The sequence below is a fragment of the Ascaphus truei genome, chromosome 6 (assembly GCF_040206685.1).
Source record: "Ascaphus truei isolate aAscTru1 chromosome 6, aAscTru1.hap1, whole genome shotgun sequence".
Lineage (NCBI taxonomy): Eukaryota > Metazoa > Chordata > Amphibia > Anura > Ascaphidae > Ascaphus > Ascaphus truei.
This window is the reverse complement of record NC_134488.1, coordinates 138162278-138188571: the sequence shown is the minus strand read 5'-3', so window position 1 is coordinate 138188571 and position 26294 is coordinate 138162278. Positions and strand designations below refer to the sequence as shown.

Sequence of the window (26294 nt, the reverse complement as noted above, 5' to 3'; positions counted from 1 at the left end):
GACGACAGTGGACAGGAGGGGGACGACAGTGGACAGGAGGGGGACGACAGTGGACAGGAGGGGGGGACAGTGGACAGGAGGGGGGAATGGGGACAGTGGACAGGAGGGGGTGTGGGGACAGTGGACAGGGGGGGTGTGGGGACAGTGGACAGGAGAGGGTGGGGGACAGTGGACAGGAGAGGGTGGGGGACAGTGGACAGGAGAGGGTGGGGGGACAGTGGACAGGAGGGGGGACAGTAGACAGGAGGGGGTGGGGGAACAGTGGACGGGGGGGTGGGGGGACAGTGGACAGGAGGGGGTGGGGGGACAGTGGACAGGAGAGGGTGGGGGACAGTGGACAGGAGGGGGGACAGGAGGGGGTGGGGGGACCGTGGACGGGGGGGTGGGGGGACAGTGGACAGGAGGGGGGGGGGACAGTGGACAGGAGGGGGGGACAGTGGACAGGATGGGGGGGACAGTGGACAGGATGGGGGGGACAGTGGACAGGAGGGGGGGGGACAGTGGACAGGAGGGGGGGGGACAGTGGACAGGAGGGGGGGGACAGTGGACAGGAGGGGGGGGACAGTGGACAGGAGGGGGGGACAGTGGACAGGAGGGGGGGGACAGTGGACAGGAGGGGGAGGACAGTGGACAGGAGGGGGGGACAGTGGACAGGAGGGGGGGGACAGTGGGCAGGAGGGGGAAGTGGGGACAGTGGACAGGAGGGGGTGTGGGGACAGTGGACAGGGGGGGTGTGGGGACAGTGGACAGGAGAGGGTGGGGGACAGTGGACAGGAGAGGGTGGGGGGACAGTGGACAGGAGGGGGGACAGTAGACAGGAGGGGGGACAGTAGACAGGAGGGGGTGGGGGGACAGTGGACTTGGGGGGTGGGGGGACAGTGGACAGGAGGGGGTGGGGGGACAGTGGACAGGAGAGGGTGGGGGACAGTGGACAGGAGGGGAGACAGGAGGGGGTGGGGGGACCGTGGACGGGGGGGTGGGGGGACAGTGGACAGGAGGGGGTGGGGGGACAGTGGACAGGAGGGGGTGGGGGGACAGTGGACAGGAGGGGGTGGGGTGACAGTGGACAGGAGGGGTTGGGGGGGGACAGTGGACTGGAGGGGGGGGACAGTGGACTGGAGGGGGGGATGGCGGACTGGAGGGGGGGGGATGGCAGTGGACAGGAGGGGGGGGTGACAGTGGACAGGAGGGGGGGGCAGTGGACAGGAGGGGGGGGCAGTGGACAGGAGGGGGGAATGGGGACAGTGGACAGGAGGGTGGCAGTGGACAGAAGGGGGGGTGGCAGTGGACAGGAGGGGCGGTGGCAGTGGACAGGAGGGGGGGACGGCAGTGGACAGGAGGGGGGGACGGCAGTGGACAGGAGGGGAGGACGGCAGTGGACAGGAGGGGGGGACGACAGTGGACAGGAGGTGGGGACGACAATGGACAGGAGGGGGGGACGACAGTGGACAGGAGGGGGGGACGACAGTGGACAGGAGGGGGGGACGACAGTGGACAGGAGGGGGGGACGACAGTGGACAGGAGGGGGGGACGACAGTGGACAGGAGGGGGGGACGACAGTGGACAGGAGGGGGACGACAGTGGACAGGAGGGGGACGACAGTGGACAGGAGGGGGAAGACAGTGGACAGGAGGTGGGGGCAGTGGACAGGAGGGGGGGCAGTAGACAGGAGGGGTGGGGGACGACAGTGGACAGGAGTGGGTTGGGGGGGGACAGTGGACAGGAGTGGGTTGGGGGGGGACAGTGGACAGGAGTGGGTGGGGGTGGACAGGAGTGGGTGGGGGGTGGACAGAGTGGGTGGGGTGGGACAGTGGACAGGAGGGGGGAGACAGTGGACAGGAGGGGGGAGACAGTGGACAGGAGGGGGGGGACAGTGGACAGGAGGGGGGGACAGTGGACAGGAGGGGGGGACAGTGGACAGGAGGGGGAGAGAGAGAGAGAGTGTGTGGCGCCGAGGGGGAAGAGAGTGGCAGTTGGGTGACGTCAGAGCCACCAATCTGATTGGCCAGAAGCTGAGGACCAATCAGATTCACCGCAGCTAGCACCAACCTTTCGATTTTATATATTAAGATATAATTTTTTTAAGGTTTTTCCACTGTACAGATATCAAGATGAAGCCATAGGAAAATGTTATAAAGGCTGTGTGATACTCTGTAGGTTATGTTACATTTACTACCTCACATGTGTAAGTAATTGATGTAATCAAGATCGCTATATATACTGTTATCCTGCTGAAAGTATGTCACTGAGGAAGGCAAAGCCGAAACGCGCCTGACTAAACTTGGACACTGCAGGCAACCGTAGCTAGAAGGAAATAGCTCTACTTGGCTCTATAAGGCTGCAGTACCAGTCACTGCCACAGCGCACGGATCGGCGTGTGCGGTGCTATTAAGCCCCGCCCCCCCAGTCCCTACTGCTGGGGAAAGGTGCGCGACAGGTTTTCAGGGAGGCATGAGAATTTGAACTCAACATCTGCGACGGAGGTGTGGCTACGCCCCCGCCGGCGGTACAGCCAATAACGGCCCTCGGACATGCTTACCGCTGGCGTGCTGATGTGCGCTGAGGCTCAGGGAAAGCACCCGCTTTCCCTGGCCTTACGGTTGCTTGCCCTGCACGCCGTCGGGGGGCGTCACGGAGCTGGTTCGCCCTCATTGGGCGAACCGCTCACGTGACCGGTAATGAAAAGTTCAGTCCGCGCTCTGGCTCTTTAAACTTGGAGTGTTGGTCCCTCTCAGTTCTCTTGCTGCTTCTGTGTTTATGAGGTGTCTCCCCCACCTCCAAATGTGGTCTCCACCGGAACCCCGATGGTGATACCAATATCAGCAAAACAAGAAAAAACACAAAAGCGCACCAAGATGAGAGATAGATATTGTATTAGCAACAAATAATAAAATTAGTAACTTACATATAAAATTTCTTTAATAATCCCCGATTCTGGTGTCTATCACAGGAGTAGGACCTCATATAAGAAGTATGAAGGGTAATCTCAGTTCTGAGAGATCAGACCCGCGCGCTGGGGCTGTCTCTGTTCACTCTCCTGTCCTCCACGTGTGGTAGCGTGGTGCGGAGTGTAGCGCGCATGCGCAGGAACCGGGGCCTTCAATAGGTGTCCTTAGGATGCCTGTCCGTTTTTGATAGCATAGAAACGATCGGAAATAAGCAGGAACGGTACACTTGAGTGTGTACTGGTGGTGGGTAGTAAAACCGCCAGCCACAACAGTCGCGACGCGTTTCGTTTAACAAAGTAAACTTCTTCAGGCATGACCGGCCTGTTGCACCCGACAAGCGGCAGAATTTTAAAATTCCCTAAGACCTACTAAAGCCGCTCTAATTGCGACTGTAGGGGTTCAGTGCTGAGGCGCGCTCCCGCCAGCAAGCGGTAAGCATGTCCGAGGCCTAAGGCTAAGGCCCCGGTAACGCGCGCCCGCGAGATTGGCGGCGCGTTCATCCGATTACCCGGTCTGCAGCTCACTGCAGGAAGAGAAACGGGGGGCGTGGCGGGGGAGTGACGGGGCCGCGGCCATGACGTCACCCGGCAGGTTCGCCCTCATTGGCTGAACCGCCGGGGGGCGTGCCTTATCGCTCGACGCGAGTCCTGCTCTCAAGTCTATTGAGAGCAGGAGCAACTCTCGCCCCAGCGCTGCGGCCCCCCCTCGCAGCGGGCCCGGCGCCATTGAGGGGAGGGCTCTCGTCCGTGCAGCAGACGCTGTAGTAGGCAGCGGGGGCAAGGCCTAAGGCAGGACTGCTGCCGATGCACATGCGCAGGAGCGGAGCTATGACAGGGAGACGGCAAAGGGAGTAACCAGGACTGTGCACCAGCCTAGGCGAATCCCACGCCGCTGCCGACACCGCCTGGAGACTCTGGGGAGAGGCTTGTGGAGTCTAAGGGCGAAAATCCTGTCCATGCTACATATCTATGGACGTTTGCATAACCGGGAGCTTCTCCTTTCCCAGGGATCTACAGTCTGTGCAGTGTCCTTCTGTCTAATAGCAATCAGCATCAGCTCTCATGTGAATCCATCCTAACCGCCCTCCTTTGTGGTTTGTTGTTTTAACTTCTTTTCCCCACATGTCCTGGAAACCAGGAGCCGGGGGACTCCTTTTTTACAGCTGTATGATCTACTGATTCCCTCCCCCCTCTAGCAGACAGATACCCCCCCCCCTGTGGTTCCTCTATTGTGTGTCCCAGGCAGCCATTTGCTGCATGACCCCTGCTGAGATCTGCTCCTTACATTGCAGACTGAGCGTCCCCATCTGTAACCCCTTCTGTGCTGGATCCCCTCTTATTTTCACATTTCAGTTATGCGGGGGCCAGCCCTGTGATTGGCTGAGGATTAAAACATCTCTGATTGCTGCAAACCCCCCATTGGGAATGATGGGCAAGGAAATGTTTAAACCCCCTGCCAGGCCTTTCCAGACTGGGACTCACTGGGGAAAGACATTCAGATGCTGGGACCTCTCTTTGGAACATATTGCTCTGTGCAGTTACCCCACTGCCCTGCGCCCTCCCAAAGACTTTATTCCCGCACCCCCGGGTGGGACTGACTACTTGAAAGTTTTTTTCGTACACAATGATTTCATTCTCCAGTTACTGGACCTTACCCTAACTAAAAACTATTTTGTGTTCAATAATAAATACTATCACCAGATCCAGGGTACCGCGATGGGGACCACCTGTGCCCCCACCTGTGCCCCCACCTATGCCAATCTATATCTGGGCTGGTGGGAGGAAACTGTGGTCTTCAGTGACGCCCTGGAATCATATGCGGTGTTTATTGAACTGTGGGTAAGTTCATTGACGATTTCCTGATGATATGGACAGGTACACTGGATCTTTTAAATGCATTTGTTGGGGTACTTAATACTAATCAGCATAACCTCAGACTCACCATGGTCTCCAGTCTATCTAGCATTGACTTCCTGGATATAACTATCTTTAAAGACAGTGAGGGAAAGCTGGAAACCACTATCTTCAGGAAAAGCACAGCGACGAATAGTCTTTTAAGAGCGGAGAGCCAGCACCCAAAACATGTAATTAAGGCGATTCCAACAGGCCAGTATTTACGCCTACGGCGTAATTGCTCAAACATGACACAGTTCAAAGAACAAGCCAATATTATGACAAACAGATTTCTGGAACGTGGTCATTCGAAGGGGAGCTTGAAAAGAGCCTATAATAGGGCAGTTGGTACACCAAGAACTCAACTCCTGGTTAATACAACTCCAGGCGATACAAGTAACAACTACAAACCGATTCGTTTTATTGGCACGTTTAGTGACCAATGGGGTTCAATTTACCGTTTTTTCAACCAACACTGGCACATCCTCTTGGAGGATGCGGACCTGAGAGAGGCACTGTCAATAACACCGAAACTCACCAGTAGGAGAAGTCGCAATCTGAAGGACTTTCTAGTGAGAAGCCACTTCCAGGTCAGGTCACGGGGAACCTGGTTAGATCAGAAACCAAAGGGCTCATACGCGTGTGGGCGGTGCAAAGCGTGTAGATATGTACCCAAAACCACGGAATTTATGGATTCTAATAAGACACATACGTTTAAAATCAAGGAATACATTAACTGTACCACGGTAGGAGTGATTTATTTGATAATTTGCTCCTGTGGGAAATTGTATGTGGGCAAAACTTTTAGACAGTTTAAGACCAGGATTCTTGAACATCTTGGATCCATAAGAAATTCTAAAGACACACCACTGGCACGACACGTTATCAATCAACATCAAGGTAACAGTGACCCATTGGTCTTTATTGGGATTGAGCATATCCCTTGGGGCCAACGGAAGGGAGACTGGAACAGGATCCTATTGCAGACTGAATGTAAATGGATATATACATTGGATACACTAAGCCCTATGGGGTTAAATGAGGGATATATTTACACCTCATTTATTTAGTGTGGGATTGTAACTATGGCCAACGATGGATAACTATTCCAATATATAGAGGGCCCAAGTTTGATACCCCGGGGAATCCTGGCATATGGGTCATAACCATGTCTGTTTCAGCCTTCACCTACACGAGTGAATGGGTCACCAGGGATACCTACCAATCCATGGGCACATGTATGGAAATACCTCTCAGCTCGACCTTAGGGGGATCCTGGTATATAGTTTTAAATTAGATGTCCGTTTTGACCGTACGGGCGGACAGCCCAGGTTTGATCACTCCTACACCCACAGATGACATCATGGGCGTATGACTATATTAGCCCCTATACATGTGCCCAGGGGTTGTGTCTGTACCGACCCTATATGATTGATGTAGTCCATACGCACGAGAATGATACCCTGGTATGGATACCCCTGGTTGTTACTTACCACATCTAATATTGTGACTGAGCATTTATCAGTGTATCATCAGCTGAGGCTGTAAGTATCAATGTATGTTTTCACGTACATAATAAGTATCTAGGACACTAGTTTGACTCATCACACAGTTTCACTACTCCCCCTTATTTGTTTATTCATTTATTTATATGAGTATGTGTGTATTGGGCCACTCACCTTGGTAGCTTGCAAGGTTAGGGTACCTTTAAGAGCCGCACGGCACACAGGTATAAAGGAGGGCAGCGCGACTCAGTCTATCACCTCCCACCTTGAGAAAGCGCCAGCCCCTTATGCGCGAAACGTACGTCGGCATAATGTCATCGCGTTGACGTCGTGGAGGATGAATCACGGGTGAGGTTGTTCCTGAACTGAGCTGACAGAGCAGGTAGAGCCGGGTCTGCTGTATTGCAGATTTAGTATGCTTATACTGAGAGTACTAGCACTCGATCAGAGGGTATTGTGTTGTGTTATATCTGCCTCCACTGGATACTAACTGTGGATTGGGTCGCGACACTGTACTTAGGTGTATTAATGTTGACAGACATCTTACCACACGAGACTATATTATACACTGCACCCCAGGTTGGCCATATTACTTACTCAGAGGGTTTATTTACATCTAGACATTCATAGCACAGTGCTAAAGGTGTACCCACGGATACAAATTGTGGGCTGGATTGAGACACTCGATCCATGTGTATATATATATGCTGGCATGCACTTTGCTACATGATTATATTTGACACACTACATCCTATGCGGGTTCTACTTACCTACCCTGACAGCTGATGTGCATTCAGGTACCTACAGCACACTGCTTATCAGTTTCATGTATATAAGCACTATTAGATGGGGACCAAGAAGTATTGTATGCTTTTCTATACATATGGTTCCCAACTCTGATTCATGTGAACAACCATCTCTTATAGGGTAGGGTTAATACTTACCTGTACTTGTTTGGATTTATCCTAGATATCCTTGTACCCTATTCACCCGTGATTTAAGTTTTAAGTGTTTTTATCTGTTCTGAGTATGTGTTACTGCGTCGTATTTTGATTAACATTAAAGTATTTATTATTTTCTGCCCAAAGGCAGTTTTAGTGGTAATTGTCCTCCCACAGTGCTGGGAGCGGTTACTTATCGGCACCCTTTAGAGCCCAATTACCTATTAGGAGGTGGGGTATTTGAACCCTTAACATATTTTCAGTCCTGTTGTGCAGCTAACTGGGATCTTCTGTTGGAGAATCTCTGTCTCCTTGTATGTTTTTTACTTGAAAGTTTCAAAGAAAATGTCTCTGCCCTCCCGGTGTACTTACTGTTGCTGACGGTACGTTATATTTTGTGTACTGTACCCTCTAGGTTAAACTCTTGTTTGATCGCACTATTGTTGGGACAGAGTGTTAGTCCACATGGTTTTGTGTAACTTGTGACCTACTGTACACTGGCGACACACTTTATTCGAGCTCGGCTAGTCCCACGAATTCGGGTATACCCGGGTGTATTGAGGTTTGTGACTGTTTTCTGCCCGAGTGCATTGAGGTATTTTCCAGGCAGGGATTGAAGCATTTTATTCCCGCTGGCTGCAATACTGCACAGTATATATATATATACTGCATTACAATTCATGAATTTATGCCATCTGGTAGACACGCGAAGCATTGCAGCCTATTAAATCCTAATCATTATCATTTAACAGATCAGCCGCCCGTCAGCCAGGCATGAACCCAGGCTGGGAAGGCAAACGCAACGGGGCTTGTCAGAGGTGAGGAGCGGCGCATTCCAGGTATCTGCCAGGTACATACTGGGTATTTGCTCGAATAAAGTGTGTCGGTGCAGTATGTTGTGATATTGCTCAGAAGCTGCCCCGTAGTGAGCTCAGCTAGTGTTGTTACTGTGTGTGCCTTGTGACCCAGTAACGTGCTGTGTGCTCGCTGGGAGTTCTGGAATTCTCTAGGTTAAGTGGAAATTCCGGTACCCCCAGAGACCACCCAGGGTAATGGAGGTTGGGTGGGATCCTTGTGATCTGGGTGCAGGGATTGTGTAATGGTTTTACGTGTTCTGGGAACCCTGGGACCCTCTGCATTCACGGAGGTCCCTCTGTCCCCAGAAATTACACGGGTATCAGGGTAAGGTTGTGTAATCTGGGACCCCGGCATAGAAGCGTGGCTCTTGGGGTGGGGCCCCTAGTCGTTCTGGGTGGTAACTACCCTCCTAGAAAAGCCAGAATAGGATTCCCATGGTGTACTCTGGGTCAGTGTTCCCAGGATTGTGGGTGGGGTATCCTGGGTATAGGAGCATGGCATATACACACTACACTGTACACACACACACACTACGCTCCAGTATATCCCTCCCTATGTATACAGAGACACAGTACTGTATATCCCTCCCTCTGTATACAGACACAGAGTACTGTATATCCCACCCTCTGTATACAGAGGGAGCGATATACAGTACTGTGTCTCTGTATACATAGGGAGGGATATACTGGAGCGTAGTGTGTGTGTGTGTTCAGTGTAGTGTGTGGGTGTGTAGAGTGTGTGTTGGTGCAGAGAGTAGGGTGTGTACAGTGTAGTGTGTGTTGGTACAGAGTGTTGTGTGTGTTTGGCAGAACATGTTCAGTGATTGAAATGACCAATCACGTGACACGGCCGTCGTAACAAAACAAAAAAAAATGTATCTGTCTCTTCCCCAGCTGCGCGCTTTGTATTACGTCACGCCGCGACCGTCACTTTCAGTATGATCACTTCCATTTGATGTAAGCTATTTGTTTTGCCGCCGCACACGAGACAATGTGCACGTTTTTGGGTACAATCGTGGCCTAACTCATCGAGCTTTTTGAGCACTTCCCGTACGATTTGACAGGTTTGCTAATCAGAGAGCTCCGATGACGTGTCAAACTCGTACGGGAAGAGCGTCTCCCCGAGCGGCAGCGCTGCGGCTCAAACACACCGAGCGGGAGCTGAAAACCAGCTTCATCTCGCACTTTGTATACAATCGCCCTATTCTAGTAGCTCCGATGGGAACATAGAGACTCTCACCTAGCGAGCTCCTCGCAAGTTTCATCGCGCCACCGCAAGGGTGGCAACAGGGCCGCCGTCAGGGGGGGGGGGCAAAAGGTACAAGTGTCCTGGGCCCGGAGGCTGGGGGGGCCGGCGGCTGGCATTGCAAATTGTCCCCAACCTCTGGCCAGGCCCGGCTGCTGGTCGCTCTCCATCAGATGTAGGCCTTCCTGTCCCAGGCCGAGTTTCCAGCCTCTGACGTCAGCGCTCCGGAAGTAAGCTGGGCCTCCGCTACCGGTGCGTGCTGACTGGGAGCTCGGCGTGGGACACAGAGTGAGGAGGCCTGCAGCTTATGGAGAGCCGGGGCCCGGCCGCAACCGTCAGCTGGACCTGGCCAGAGGTCTGCCCCAACTTGCAGCGCCAGCCGCCGGACCCCGCTGCCACCGGGCCCGATCATCAGTATATATGTGTGTGTGTGTGTGTGTGTGTGTGTGTGTGTGTGTGTGTGTGTGTGTGTGTGTGTGTGTGTGTGTGCACACAGGCTGACAGACCCGGCGTTGCCCGGGATGTAATGTTCCCGCTCCTCTCTCTCGCCTCCCCCCTCTCCCCCCTCTCTGTTTGTCCCCCATTCACATCAATCTAGTCCCCCTCCCCCTCCCTCCTTTACAGCTCTGTTTGTCCCCCTTTACAGCTTCATGTAGTGTGTGCGTCAGTCAGTCACTGTGTGTGTGTGCGCATGCGTCAGTCAGTCTGACGCAGAAACACACACTGACTGACGCACACACACAGTGTGTGCGTGCGCGTGCGTGCGGCAGTCAGTCAGTGTGTGTGTGTGTGTGTGCATCAGTCAGTTTGTGTGTGTGTGTGTGTGCGCGCGTCAGTCACTGTGTGTGTGTGTGTGTGTGCGTCAGTCGGGGTGTGTGCGTGCGCGTGGCAGGCAGTCGGTGTGTGTGTGCACGTCAGTCACTCTGTGTGTGTGTGCGTCAGTAAGGGGTTGTGTGTGTGCGCGTGGCAGTCAGTCACTGCTTGTGTGTGCGTCAGTCAGTATGTGTGTCTCAGGTGTGTGCGCGCGTCAGTGTGTGTGTGTGTGTGTGTGTGTGCGCGCGTGGCAGGCAGTGTATGTGTGCGTCAGTCAGTGGGGGTGTGTGTGTGTGTGTGTGTCAGTCAGGCAGTCAGTGTGCATCAGTCAGTGTGTGTCGCAGGCACTCTGTGTGCGCGTGTCAGTCAGGGTGTGTGCGCGCGTCAGTCAGGGTGTGTGCGGGCATCAGTCAGGGTGTTTGCGGTGAGGGGGGGCACAGGGGTGTGTATGAGACACTGTTAGAGCACACCAGCCAATTAGAGGTGTGCGGGGGCAGGTGGGCCAAGGGAGCCATCTCATTGGCCTGAGGTGGAGTGACGGGCCAAAGGTCCAATGCGAGTGGCCCTAGGGACAGGGAGACACAGGACAGACAGGCAGACATACATACATACAACGCTTTGAGATAGATATACCGTAGTTTCCTGCGTATAACACGACCCCCAACTTTTCCAGTTAAAATATAGAGTTTGGGATATACTCGCCGTATAAGACTATCCCTCTTCCAACGCACACACCAACCAAATAAAAATTAAAAAAACATCAGATTTGATTTCAATATACTGTGCCTCGGGATGCCTGGCGCAGGGGTGAGCAAACTTTTTATGCCGAGCCCCCCTTTTCATCCATTTAATTTCTCGGCCCCCCCCCCCCCCCCCCCGACATAATCAAAATCAAATGAACCCCCCCCCCCCCTTTATTAAACGATATACAATGTAAATACAAATATGTCTAAATACATATTTCATATTTCAACAGCTCGCACTTGTAAAATTAGGCTGCGTCCACGCTGCCGCCGAGAGTGGTGACATCACCAACTCTCCAAGCATGAGCACGGTGTCCTGCATAATTTTGCAAGCACCAGTGGGGTGCGTGGATCGGGGCTATTTCTGTGTTTGTGTGTGGCTGTGTGTGGGTGTGTGCATTGACTGCTGCTGAGCATGCTTCAATGTCAATTTTGTTTGTCTCCCCAAGCGCCAAGCTTGGGAGAGCGTACACCCTCCAGTTTGTGCACCGCTGCATTCAATCACAACACCCATACTGTATACACACACACAATCACAACACAGACACACCACACACACACTCAATCACAAAACACACACAACACCCCCACACACTATCACAACACACAAAATCACAACACACAACACACACAATCACACCACACCACACACTCATATCACAACACACCACACACACACACAATCACACCACACATTCAATCACAAAACATACACATATCACTATACATATGTAACGGTCATTTCACCCCACCCAATCTTATATACAGTGTGAGTGCGGGGAACATGCAATGTTACCAAGGGTGTGCGTGGTGCAATACCTGTTGGCTCACAGAAGGCTGAGCTTCCGCTATAGGGAACCTGGGGCAATATGCTACGAATACTAACTTACAATGATGCAGCGCCTCCACCTGCGATGGCTCCCACCAGAGGGGGAGTAGTTCCTCGCAGGACAATACACAATGACCACACTGACAGCTTGTATATATATAACTAATAACTTTACTACATGCAACAACGTATTTAACCACAATATCTTACATAACCGGTGCTCCTCTCTAGAGAAGCCACGTATGGCGTCACGTAGGACGCTAACCTCTATGCGCCACGGCGGACACTACCACCTCTAGGCGTCACGGCGGACGCTACCACCTCTAGGCGTCACGGCTGACGCTACCACCTCTAGGCGTCACGGCGGACGCTAACCTTCCAAAGAGTGTTCCCACCCTGTGTCCAGTAACCCCAACCCAATGTCTCGCACTCCCAGGTCATATACCAATGTGTGTGTGTGACTGCGCAGCCACTATGTCTGGTGATAGGCCTTGTTGGTGCACGTGAGTTGTGGGTTACCTGCCCGGGCTCCAGCCACGGGTGCCGCTATATCACTGGGGTTGGATCCGCCGGGATATCCTCCTACGCGTGGGGTGAATTCCAGCGCGGATAATATCACCATACAGCTCCGCACCGTCTCTACCTTAGTTAGGGTCTGTCTGCTGCCAGTAGGCCACAGTCACGCTAGCTGTGCCTCTGTGGAGATAGTCCAGCTCCCTCTTAGCAATCCGAGCAATGTTCGTGATACCCTCCTAGCAAATATATAATGGGGCAGGGTCCCTAACCTAGAGCCTGTCCCTACAATACTCAGCTAGGATGACTCAGGTCTATCTGGGGCCTAGGGGATTTGCTGGCCTAGTGCAGAGAGTCACAGACCCCTGCACCCTACCTCCTTCCCCTAGCTGCTCCAGTCCTCAACTCCTAGTGTGCTTCCAAGCCCGCCAAATGTATCACACTGTTGCAAGCAGATATTGCAGCCCTATTGGCTCCCTGGCGTCATGGGGCCGCTCCAGAGGCTCATGAGACTTGCAGTCCTCTTACAGAGCCCTCCTCTCATAGGCTCGGGCTTCGTGGGCTTTTAGGTGCCCCCACTGTGCATGCGCGAGCTCCCTGCAGTCCTCCCGGTGCTCCTGGCCCTTGCGCATGCACACCGCGTCTATTAATGGCGGCGCCCTGCTTTGCGAGCTGTCGGGACCGGAGCAACGCGATCGCGGCCTAGCGACGGCCCGATCGCGTCCCTGGCAACCGCCCGCTCGCGTCCTAGCAACCGGCCGCACAACATGTAACGCGCGGCTCGCGCACCAGTACCCCTCACTCTAGTCCTCGGCGGCCCTGCGCAGCAGAAAGGGGGGGGCCAGCATGTCAAGGGGGACCTGGCTACATCCTCCCCCTGGTGAAAAACCCCAACGACCTCGCTTGGGATAAATAACTCAACCCGTACAGAAATTATATAATAAAAATGCATCAGATCATATAACTTAGCACATGCCCAACTCTAAACAATATTGCACAATTCTGTGAGCATCACAATCACAGATTGGATCTTGCTCCGAGAACACTGCTGAACCTCATAATGGGGTGCCCCCATTTGATCGTAGGTGACCCGAGTTGGAGGGTACCGGATGCGTTGGCTCCGTCGGAGTTGTTCTTCTGCGACTCCCTCGGGGGAGTAGTACACATAGTCCTGAGGCTCGGCCTCTTCCCTTGAGGGGAGAATTATCTCTGTAGGCACAAAGCTTGGGCTCTGTGGGTCCAAAGGCTGGCCTGTTGGTGCCACCTTAGTAGGCGTTGGCCTACGGGGCCTTTTACCCGTAGCTCCTCCGGGAGATACCCCCTCTACGGGGAAGTCCCTTTGAGAGGGTCCTTCCATAGGATCTTGCAAAGTTTCAGGGTGGGTCTCGTTATCGACAGTCTCTTGACCCAACCCTGATACATCGGGCTCACCGTTGAGCGGTGTGGCCAGTATCTCTGTCTCTTCATCTTCCACTTGTGGGATGGGAAGGAGATGATTACGGTGCCATACCTTTACCCGGCCATCAGTGTCTTTGATGCGATAGACCGGGAGGCCAGGCATCTGGGATTCAATTTCATACACTCCGTCTCTCCATCGGTCAGCCAATTTGAGTTTTCCCGGGACCCCGAGATTGCGAAGCAACACAGCATCCCCAGGACGGAGTTCCCGATATTTGACCTTATGATCATATCGCCGTTTGTTACCTGCATTCAGCTTAACTGTGGACTTTTCCGCTTGTTGATAGGCCTGTTGCAAGCTGTCTTTGAGTCGTTGCACATATTTGAAGTGGGTAGCATTATGTACCCCATCCGTTGAGACTCTAAGACGCACATCCACTGGTAACCTCGCCTCTCTCCCAAACATGAGGAAGTATGGGGAGAACCCAGTTGACTCGTGTCTGGTGCAATTGTATGCATGCACCAAGGCTTCCACGTGTCGACTCCACTCCGATTTCTGAGCACTCTGTAGTGTTCCGAGCATATCTAGTAAGGTCCGATTAAAACGCTCGGGTAGCGCATCCCCTTCGGGGTGATACGGGGTCGTTCGGGATTTGGCAATGTTCAGCATTTTGAGCAGTTCCCTGATCAACGTACTCTCGAAATCCCTTCCTTGGTCAGAGTGAAGGCGGTTAGGAAGGCCGTAATGTACAAAGTACTTTTCCCATAGTATCTTCGCCACGGTGATGGCTTTCTGGTCTTTAGTGGGGAAGGCTTGAGCATACCGAGTGTAATGGTCTGTAATGACTAGCACGTTGCATATCCCCCGGCTATCAGGCTCAATACACAGAAAGTCCATACACACGAGGTCCATAGGACCAGAACTTTTTAGATGGCCCATGGGGGCGGCTCGGGTAGGTAAGGTCTTGCGCTGAATACACCTAGTACAGCGGCGACAGTGATGTTCAACGGCTTCTCGCATCTTGGGCCAGAAAAAGCGATCTCTGACTAACCCAAAAGTCTTGTCTATACCAAGATGTCCATGATCATCATGTAGGGACTTCAACACCAGATATTGTAAGTTCTTAGGGAGGACTAGTTGTCTCCTATCCGGGTGGTTGTGGTATTGCACCACCCGATAGAGCAAGCAATTGTCTATTTCGAATTTGTCCCATTCTCGCATGAGCAAGGCCACCAAGTCATTGGGCGCGCGTTTCAGAAGGGCTGGGTTCTTCTTTTCAACGGCGTGTCGGATGATACTAACGACCGGATCTCGTATTTGGTAGTCTACCAGATCTTTCCACCGGAATACATTGTCGTGCGTGAGGTGCATCCCTTTTGGGTCGCAGTAGGCGGCGGGGACAGCCTGCGACTGGCATCCCAAGGAATCGGCCACTCGTAATTCGGAGAAGGCCACTTGGTCGTTAACTATGGCGGCAGTTTTACACATAGCCCGCACTCCGGGTCCTGGAAGTTCTTCCCATTCCTCGTCATCCGGGGTAGCCAATAGTCCTGGCCTACGGGAGAGGGCGTCCGCCCCGATATTCAATGGTCCCGGCTTATACTTCAAGGAGAAGCGGTAGTTGCTGAGGGCGGCCTGCCATCGGTGACCGGCTGCATCTAATTTGGCCGACGTGTTGATGTACGTGAGGGGATTGTTATCCGTCCTTACCTCGAAGGAGACACCATACAGGTAATCGTGGAGCTTCTCGGTGATAGCCCACTTGAGAGCCAGAAACTCCAACTTGTGGACGGGGTATCTCTGCTCACTGGGTGTCAAGCTGCGGCTGATGTAAGCTACAGGCCGCAGACCCTCCGGGTGCTTCTGGTGCAGGACGGCGCCTAATCCATTTAGACTGGCATCCACATGCAGGACGTATGGCTGTTCGGGATCCGCATAAGCAAGCACGGGCGCTTCGGTCAGACACTTCTTCAGTTTCAGTTCACACTCCGATGTCCATTTGTCACCGAACGGTTGGTGGGCCGATACAGCCTTCTTTCCGGTCTCTGAAGGGTATATTTTCAACAGATTGTTCAGAGCTTTAGCCTTGCTCGAGTACCCTTCCACGAAGCGGCGGTAATATCCACAGAACCCCAGGAAGGATCGCAACTCTGTGACGTTCTCTGGGCGAGGCCAGTTCACTACGGCCTCTACTTTGGCAGGGTCGGTGGCGATCCCTTTGGCGGACACTATGTGCCCCACGTAGGTCACCGAGGTATGGCAAAATCGGCACTTGTCTAGGGATAATTTCAACCCTTCGTTCCCCAGACGGTCGATCACCTTAAACAATCGCTCTTCGTGCTCTTCCAGAGTCCTTCCGAAGACGATGATATCATCCAGGTATACCAGACACTCCCAGGGAATCATGTCCCCGATAGTCTTTTCCATCAACCTTTGGAACGTAGCAGGCGCCCCACATATACCTTGGGGCATACGGGTAAATTGATAGAATCCCAGGGGCAGACGAAAGCTGTTTTCTCCTGGTCTTCCGCATTCATAGGCACCTGATAGTACCCCGATCGGAGGTCGAGCACGCTAAACCAGTGACTTCCATTCAGCGCATTCAGGATCTCTTCAATACGCGGAAGGTTGTACTGATCCGGGATCGTGCGATTGTTCAGAGTTCGATAGTCGACACACAGTCGTAGGGACCCGTTCTTTTTCCGCACCACCACTATGGGCGACGCGTAAGGTCCTCGAGATTCCGTCACAATCCCAGCGGTTTCCATGTCTTGTATGATGTTCCTCACATCGTCCACATCCCGAGGGGCGAGGCGACGTGAACGTTCCCGGAACGGAGAGGCATCACTCATTCGAATGGTATGTTGGGCACTGCGGCTGCACCCCACATACATCTCGCTCGTGGAGAACACATGTCGTTGTTGAAGCAGCTTGGTGGTCAACCGTTCTTTCCACTCGGTAGACAGCGTCGACTCGCCGAAGTTGAAGTCCAGATCGCCTACCCGCTCATGCGCGGCCGCCGTCTTCACCTGAGGCGTGGCTCCCACCGGGCTGACCGGATATATGCATCCCAACTTCTGGTCGACATCAAACTCCATCGGAAAGGGGGAGAGATTCTGCACATACACGTGGGTTCGAATAGGGATCTTAGTCGTCCATTCCCTCACTTCGGGTAGTACTCTATATCCTCTCTGAACCTCTTCTTCTTCAGGCTCACTCTCCAGCGAGAACAGTTGGTCGTTCTTGTCTCGGTCGGGATAACAACACCAGACGGCCATCTTTTGCACTCCCCCTGGTAATATGGTCGTCAGTCCGCGTTGACGATTGTAGAGGTCCCCATGACGCTCCAAGGCATATACCCGGTGGCACTCTTCTCGTAAGATGGGGTCTAGGAGCGAATCGGCCAGCGGCAACTCGTTGGTCTCTTTCAAGTAGGCTCGGATTTAGCTTGCACTTTGTCCGCGTTGGTTCCCAAGATGATTGGGTACTTGCAATGGTCTTGGGGCTCCGGGCATACCATGGCCGCTACCTGCATGGGGTGCTTCTTGCCGGTGTTCAGTTGGAGTATGTCCAGCTGGACCCTTACAATCCCATCGATGGGGTAGTCTTCATTACTTAATCCCCTAACCTTCATATTTTCGGCCGGCCTCAGGGGGCAGTGTTGAAGGTGCTGGTCATAGAACTTGCGATATATTATGGTTACTTGTGACCCTGTGTCCAATAGGGCCGAGGCGTATATCCCTTCTAGTACCACGGGCACGATGGCCGCAGGGCCCACTTGACTGCACGCTTCACCGGGTGAGGCGTCATCACTGGGGCCAGCGTCAGAAGGGACATCCGGGGTCCCAGAATGAGGGGGTTCGGGGTCAGCTTCGGCCATAGGTACACTGCAGACCATTGATCGGGCTGGGTTCCCTCTATCGGAAGGGTGTTCCTCTGGATGACCTTCTCTTTCTGGACAGTTACGGAGTACGTGACCCTTCTTACCGCAGTTATAGCATACAACCGGGCGGCTTTCCGGGCGACTCGTGGACGGGGAAGGTGGTCAGTCGGGGGGTCTTGGCTTGTACCCCTTGGACGAGGCAGCAGACTCTTCCTTCTTTTCCGTAGAGCCCTTTCCTTTGGAGGCAGAGGGGCTCTTAGGTTTAGCGGTTGAGTGTAGCATAACATGAGCCTCCTGTAGTTTCACTTGCCGCAGCAACTCGGTGAACTTATAGGGGCCCCCGTCCATTATCTTGCTGCGGAGCATGTTGGCTATGGGGTGAGTGGGGCTTGATCCCCGCAGATACTGCTTATGGAGGGCTTCATCCATCCCAGAGGCGGAGACCAGCTTGCGATTGAGTAGGATCCCCAAGACCAGCTGTAGACGGTGGATAAAAGCCGACAAGTCTTCCCCCTCCTTCTGATAAAGATGGAAGTACTTCGTCCAGAGCGCTCCTTCGTCTTCTGCTAGCCCGTATGCTTCTAACAGGAACGCCACCATTTCCAACGCGGTCAACTCGGGGTGTTGATCCCTGTGGATGGTCAAAATAGTAGACGCAGGGGGTCTGAGGCATTCCATGATACGCTGCCGCTTTACAGTGTCAGTGCACGACCACTCCTCTACTACTTTCACTGCATTCTCCCTCCAAAGGTCTATTCCTTCCTCCCCCTGGGGTATTGGAAGTATTCCAGAGAAGGCCTTCAGCTTCCGGTAGCTTTGAGACTGGGAGGCCACAGTGAGGGCTTCTACGAATTGGGGTAACTTCACCCCCATTATGGAACCTTCGTTCGTTGCTCTCTCCCCGCTTGGCCGGGAGTTTACCTCGCGGGGTACGGTGTCTGGTGGAGAGGGGGGGCAGTCAGCCCAACTACTGGCTTCCGGAAGGGCGCTTGGGGTAAAGGAGACTTTGGGTTGGGGACGGTCAACCCGGGTTGGGGTACTGGACACGGGTGTACGTGGGGTCCAGGTGCTGGTGGACGGTTCGTCTGGATCTTGAGGAGGGGACATTTCCCTTATTACTGGCAAGTCCGAGTTTATAAGGGGGTATCCTTCTGGTGGGCACTCGGGGGCTACTAGAATGTTCGGGGCCGCTTCAGGGCATATGTCCCGCCCCACGGTGAATAGTAGGGCACTCAATTGATAAGCAGAGTCGAACACCCTGCCACGGTACCATACTCTATCTGGCCCCAAGAGCTTGCTCAGTGAGTTCCGGATGTCAGTTTCCGCCACTAACGCCGGGACGTTCCCTACGGCAACAACGTGTCTACGTGGTTCACGGACGGTGGTAGCCCACGCGTGGACCTCTTGACGTGATGGAATTACCATGATGCTAATCGTGGGTGATACTGTTTTGAATAGGGCACCCCAGGTCTGAGATCTCAGCAGCGCCTCCAAATGTAACGGTCATTTCACCCCACCCAATCTTATATACAGTGTGAGTGCTGGGAACATGCAATGTTACCAAGGGGGTGCGTGGTGCAATACCTGTTGGCTCACAGAAGGCTGAGCTTCCGCTATAGGGAACCTGGGGCAATATACTACGAATACTAACTTACAATGATGCAGCGCCTCCACCTGCGATGGCTCCCACCAGAGGGGGAGTAGTTCCTCGCAGGACAATACACGATGACCACACAGACAGCTTGTATATATATAACTAATGACTTTACTACATGCAACAACGTATTTGACCACAATATCTTACATAACCGGTGCTCCTCTCTAGAGGAGCCACGTATGGCGTCACGTAGGACGCTAACCTCTATGCGCCACGGCGGACACTACCACCTCTAGGCATCACGGCGGACGCTACCACCTCTAGGCGTCACGGCGGACGCTACCACCTCTAGGCGTCACGGAGGACGCTAACCTTCCAAAGAGTGTTCCCACCCTGTGTCCAGTAACCCCAACCCAATGTCTCGCACTCCCAGGTCATATACCAATGTGTGTGTGTGACTGCGCAGCCACTATGTCTGGTGATAGGCCTTGTTGGTGCACGTGAGTTGTGGGTTACCTGCCCGGGCTCCAGCCACGGGTGCCGCTATATCACTGGGGTTGGATCCGCCGGGATATCCTCCTACGCGTGGGGTGAATTCCAGCGCGGATAATATCACCATACAGCTCCGCACCGTCTCTACCTTAGTTAGGGTCTGTCTGCAGCCAGTAGGCCACAGTCATGCTAGCTGTGCCTCCGTGGAGATAGTCCAGCTCCCTTTTAGCAATCCGAGCAATGTTCGTGATACCCTCCTAGCAAATATATAATGGGGCAGGGTCCCTAACCTAGAGCCTGTCCCTACAATACTCAGCTAGGATGACTCAGGTCTATCTGGGGCCTAGGGGATTTGCTGGCCTAGTGCAGAGAGTCACAGACCCCTGCACCCTAACTCCTTCCCCTAGCTGCTCCAGTCCTCAACTCCTAGTGTGCTTCCAAGCCCGCCAAATGTATCACACTGTTGCAAGCAGATATTGCAGCCCTATTGGCTCCCTGGCGTCATGGGGCCGCTCCAGAGGCTCATGGGATTTGCAGTCCTCTTACAGAGCCCTCCTCTCATAGGCTCGGGCTTTTAGGTGCCCCCACTGCGCATGCGCGAGCTCCCTGCAGTCCTCCCGGTGCTCCTGGCCCTTGCGCATGCGCACCGCGTCTATTAATGGCGGTGCCCTGCTTTGCGAGCTGCCGGGACCGGAGCAACGCGATCGCGGCCTAGCGACGGCCCGATCGCGTCCCCAGCAACCGCCCGCTCGCGTCCTAGCAACCGGCCGCACAACATGTAACGCGCGGCTCGCACACCAGTACCCCTCACTCCCTTGTTCTCGGCGGCCCTGCGCAGCAGAAAGGGGGGGGCCAGCATGTCAAGGGGGACCTGGCTACACATATATATACATACACACACATATCACTATATCTATATATATATATGCAAATATAGCTGTATGCTCATCTGCATGTCTTAGGCAGGTCTGCAACCCCGCCTTTCCCCATTATCACCCAGCATACAGCATTTCCACTGCAGCAAGGGATTCTGGGAAATGACATGCAAATGAGCACACAGTGTCACTTTTTGCCTCAATAACCATTTTTAACATGGTTCCCTATAGGCTGCATTCCCAGTAAAATCAACCCCACACTGATGAGACCCATCAAGGTCGAAACAGCTGTCTGTGGGTGGTTTTCTGGGTATGCACCTTAACCCTGGCTGTGCTCAAAGCTGTGACCATGCAGCAAGCTTAAGCCTATAGGGAACCATGTTAAAAATGGTTATTGGGGCAAAAAGTGACACTGTGTGCTCATTTGCATGTCATTTCCCAGAATCCCTTGCTGCAGTGGAAGTGCTGTATGCTGGGTGATAATGGGGAAAGGCGGGGTTGCAGACCTGCCTAAGACATGCAGATGAGCATACAGCTATATTTGCATATTTGCTTTCCTGTGGAGGGTTTTTGTCACTTTTTTTACTCACCATAACTTAACTCAGTATTATGGTTTAGCCTATCCCATAGCCTCTCTTGCATTCCCAGTAAAATCAACCCCACACTGATGAGACCCATCAAGGTCGAGACAGCTGTCTGTGGGTGGTTTTCTGGGTATGCACCTTAACCCTGGCTGTGCTCAAAGCTGTGACCATGCAGCAAGCTTAAGCCTATAGGGAACCATGTTAAAAATGGTTATTGAGGCAAAAAGTGACACTGTGTGCTCATTTGCATGTCATTTCCCAGAATCCCTTGCTGCAGTGGAAGTGCTGTATGCTGGGTGATAATGGGGAAAGGCGGGGTTGCAGACCTGCCTAAGACATGCAGATGAGCATACAGCTATATTTGCATATTTGCTTTCCTGTGGAGGGTTTTTGTCACTTTTTTTACTCACCATAACTTAACTCAGTATTATGGTTTTATACACACACACACACACACACACACACACACACACACACACACACACACACACACACACACACACACACACACACACACACACACACACACACACACACACACACACACACACACACACACCACTATACATATATATATATATATATATATATACACACACACACACACACACACACACACACACACACATCACTATATACACACACAAACACACACACCACTATTATACATACAGGTATATATATATATATATATATATATACACACACACACACACACACACACACACACACACACACACACACACATATCACTATATACACACACACACACACACTCATCACTATATACACACACACACACATCACTATACACACACATCATTATACACACACACACATCACTATACACACACACACACACACACACACATCATTATACACACACACACACACACATCATTATACACACACACACATCACTATACACACACACACACACATCACTATACACACACACACACATCACTATATATACACACACACACACACACACGTGAAAGTACTACTGTACTGCATGCTGGGCTCCCCAGGCTGCTGAACAATGGAGGAGTAAAGACAGGAAGAGGAGGGCTTGTGTCTGTGTGTAGAGGGACACCCCGCCCCCTCTGCAAGCACAGTGAAACAGCAGCAGCACGGAGCTTCTGCCTGCCACTGCTCTGCCCCCAGGTTTCGCCGCACAGGCTGCGCCCCCCAGTTTGCGCACCGCTGGCCTGGCGCACGTGACCGACGCGCGGCACGCCGGAAAAAATAAACAAGGAAGCTGCGTCTGCCCGCACTTTGCACTTTGCCGGCATATAAGACGATACCCGGCGTATAAGATGACCCCCGACTTTTGAGAAGATTTTCCAGGGTTAAAAAGTCGTCTTATACGCCGGAAAACTGTATATATATATATATATATATATATATATAATGGCTCCCTTGGCCCGCCCGCCCCCGCACACCTCATTGGCTGGTGTGTGTGTATATATTGTGACAGAAACCAGGGGATGGTAATAAATTCCGTATATAGGGCTCCCAGGATACTAGACAGTTTTTATCCTGTTTGGCCTGGGAGTGCAGCCTTATAATACATACACTCCATCCCACAGTTTGGCAAGCGCTGGAACTGAGGGATGAGAGATCCAGACCAGAGTTTGTCTGCTGCCTGATTTCTGTCACCTGTCATGCTAATTAGGAATCAGGTATGAAAGACTAATTTCCTGTTTGCTCTGGTCTCCCCACAAGAGCCAGGAGGCTGGAAGGCTGCTGAACTACAGAGGGGAGAAGCCTCTTCCCCAAACAGGTTCAATCTTTCTGTTCATTTGTGTAAGACTGCAAAAGTACCGTGTTTTGATGTTGGAAGTGGAAAAGCCACTTCCAACCCTGAGTCAGGGATATCTAAGTTAAGTTATCGCTCAGGTGAGCAGCTTTTGTTTTGATCTGTTTTCTGTTGTATGCACTGTGGCAGTCTCAGTGCCTGGGACTGAATAAACCAGGCATAGCCTGTTTAAAGGAACAGTACGTGACCCCTCATCATTTAAACTACCGTAAAAGACCGTGTTCTAAACAGTCCCGGACAAACGACGGAGCCCCGGAGTAAGCCGTTTGTCACATATGGTGGAGAATGCGGGCAGAGCACTAGGGGGTCTGCGGGTTGAAGAACTTTGAAAAAAAAAAAAAAAAGTTTTTTCATCCTCTGCTAACAAGATGGAAGACGTGGTGGGTGCGCTGGTACGCAATGTCGCTGCCCAGAAAGACGCGAATGAAACCCAGCAACAGCTGTTAATAGCCCAGCAAGAAACTAATGCAAACCAGCAGCAGACGAATGCAGCCCATCAACAGCTGCTAATAGCCCAGCAAGAGATTAATGCCAACCAGCAACAGGCGAATGCCAACCAGCAACAGGCGAATGCAAACCAGCAACAGACGAATGAAGCCCTGCAAAACGCGAATGCAAACCAGCAAGAGACAAACCGCTTGCTGAGAGAGGAGCAACAGCGGTTCGCTCAGGGCTTACAGCAGGAACTCGAGATCCTGAGGGGGACTATCAGTAACCTTCCACTGGCAGCGGCAGCCCCAGTACCGAAAATGACCAGGGCAAGCCACTACCTTCAGAAGATGGGACCCTCGGATGATGTGGAAGCCTATCTTCTCACGTTTGAACGCACGGCACAGAGAGAGGGATGGCCAGAAGCTGAGTGGGCTGGTCTAATCGCACCCTTCCTAAGCGGCGAACCCCAGAAGGCTTACTTTGATCTAGAGCCAGCCGAAGCTAACGTCTATGCAAAATTGAAGTTCGAGATCCTCGCCCGCCTCGGCTTAACCACGGCTGTTCGCGCCCAAAGGTTTCACGCATGGTCCTTCACGATGGATAAAGCCACCCGAAGCCAGATGTATGACCTCATCCACCTCGCCCGGAAGTGGCTACAACCCGAGATCAACTCAGCCAGCCACATCGTGGAACGGTTGGTCATGGACCAGTTCTTGAGGAAACTTCCCTCTGCCTTACGCCGTTGGGTCAGTCGGAGTGACCCCCACAATGCGGATGAGCTTGTGGCCCTCGTAGAAAGGTACAATGCAGCAGAAGAGCACCCGCAACCCACAGTCGTGGAGCAACCCCACTACCCGAGGTTCCAGGACTCTTCCAGAGACGGTAAAAGGGTACCGGGGTTAAGGGGCGCTGAAGAGCGGCGACCACCTTCACGCAGCACCAGCAACAGTGGTTCGCACACTAAGGGCAATAGCCAACATGGGGAGCCGGGAAAAGGCTCTAAGTGGGACACAGACTATGTACCTAAATGTGTAAATTGTCATGAGAGGGGCCACACAGCAAAAATCTGCCCACTAAATGATGAGCCCATGCAATGCAACAGCGTGGAACCTTATTCGCTGTTGTCCCAATGTATGGGCCCTAGCCCAGAGGACCCCTTGAATAACCATCTGTGGGCATTTGTAAAGGTTAATGGTAAGAGGGTTCGGGCACTTCTTGACTCTGGGAGCATGGTTACACTAGTGTCCGAATACCTCTTGCCCATTAAGAAGAAACAGGGAAACAGTTCACAAAGAGTGGCAATTTGTTGTATACATGGGGATAATCATGAATATTCCACTGTTGATGTTTTTTTTGAAACAGAGTTTGGTTCTTTAGATTTCAAGGTGGGTATTGTACCCAAACTGGCACATGATGTGTTAATAGGGACCGACTTTCCCCATTTTCTAAAAATGTGGTCCCCCGCTCAGAATAGCGCCCAGAGTTCAATAGCGGACCATAATGAAGTATTAGAAGAAACAAATCCTTTCCCTTTTTCAGAAATGGAGGTTGACGAGGGCCCAAATAAGAAGGGGGAAAAGGAGGAGTGCTGTAAAATTCCCTTCCCCATCACTACTTTGGTAGGGAATACCCCAAATCAAGATGTTGAGCAGACACTTACCACCCCAGAACCGGATAAGACCCTCGCTGACATAGAGGTCAGTCCTGGGAGTTTTAAGAAGGCCCAGTGGGAGGACCCCACATTAGCGGTAGCAAGGGGAAATATACGGGACCAGAATAGTCCTCCTGGCCAACCAGATAGGTCACTTGCTTACCCCTACTTCGAGGTAGAGAACGACCTAGTATATCGGGTTGATAAAAGGAAATCAGTTACAACTAAACAATTGTTGGTACCACGGACATTCCGTAACGTAGTATTACACCTCGCACATAGTCATCCATTGGGGGGACACCTAGGGGTGGAAAAGACAAAAGAAAAGGTTCTCCGAAGCTTCTATTGGCCTGGGGTTCTGGCAGAAATTACGAATTATTGTTCCTCATGCCCAGAATGTCAGATCACCGCCCCGTTCAAGGCGTACTGCAGCCCATTGGTACCCCTTCCCATAATAGAGGTACCATTTGACCGGATTGCTATGGATCTAGTAGGACCCCTAATAAAGTCTGCTAGGGGACATCAGCATATATTGGTAATATTAGATTATGCCACCCGATATCCGGAGGCAGTTCCCCTACGTAGCACCTCAGCTAAAAACATAGCAAAAGAGTTAGTAGTTCTGTTTTCCCGGGTCGGGATTCCTAAAGAGATTCTATCTGACCAGGGAACACCATTTATGTCCCAAGTAACGAAAGAGCTATGTAAACTCCTAAAAATCAAGCATCTCAGAACCTCAGTCTATCATCCACAAACAGATGGTTTAGTGGAAAGGTTCAATAAAACCTTAAAGAGCATGTTACGGCGGGCGGTTGATAAAGATGGGAAAAACTGGGATTGTTTGTTACCGTACCTGTTATTTGCCATTAGGGAAGTTCCCCAATCATCCACTGGCTTCTCCCCGTTTGAACTATTGTATGGCCGACACCCAAGGGGCTTACTGGATATAGCCAAAGAGACTTGGGAACACGAGGTTACCCCTTACAGAAGTGTAATAGAGCATGTTGCCCAGATGCAGGACCGCATTGCTGCAGTCCTACCCATAGTGAGGGAACACATGGAGAAAGCTCAAGAAGCACAGAGGAATACATATAATAAGGGTGCTAGGGTCAGATTTTTTTCTCCAGGTGATAGGGTACTAATTCTGGTTCCCACCGTGGAGAGTAAATTCCTTGCTAAATGGCATGGGCCATATGAGGTCTTGGAAAGAGTGGGAGAAGTAAATTATAAGGTAAGACAGCCAGGTAGGAGGAAACCTGAGCAAATTTACCA

At 52.4% G+C, this 26294-nt stretch overlaps 1 protein-coding gene across 6 annotated transcripts in view; it reads left to right on the top strand.

Annotated features, from left to right (window-relative positions):
• Positions 1 to 26294, top strand: part of LOC142497974 (uncharacterized) — a 364739-nt gene that overhangs the window by 322103 nt on the left and 16342 nt on the right. Inside the window, exon 1 of one of the 6 annotated variants that reach the window (XM_075606465.1) lies at positions 3571 to 4786. The exons of the other annotated variants lie outside the window; for them this stretch is intronic. The gene's annotated coding sequence lies outside the window, so the exon portion shown is untranslated. Of the gene's footprint in view, positions 1 to 3570; positions 4787 to 26294 lie in introns of those variants that run through there. 6 annotated transcript variants of the gene reach the window in all.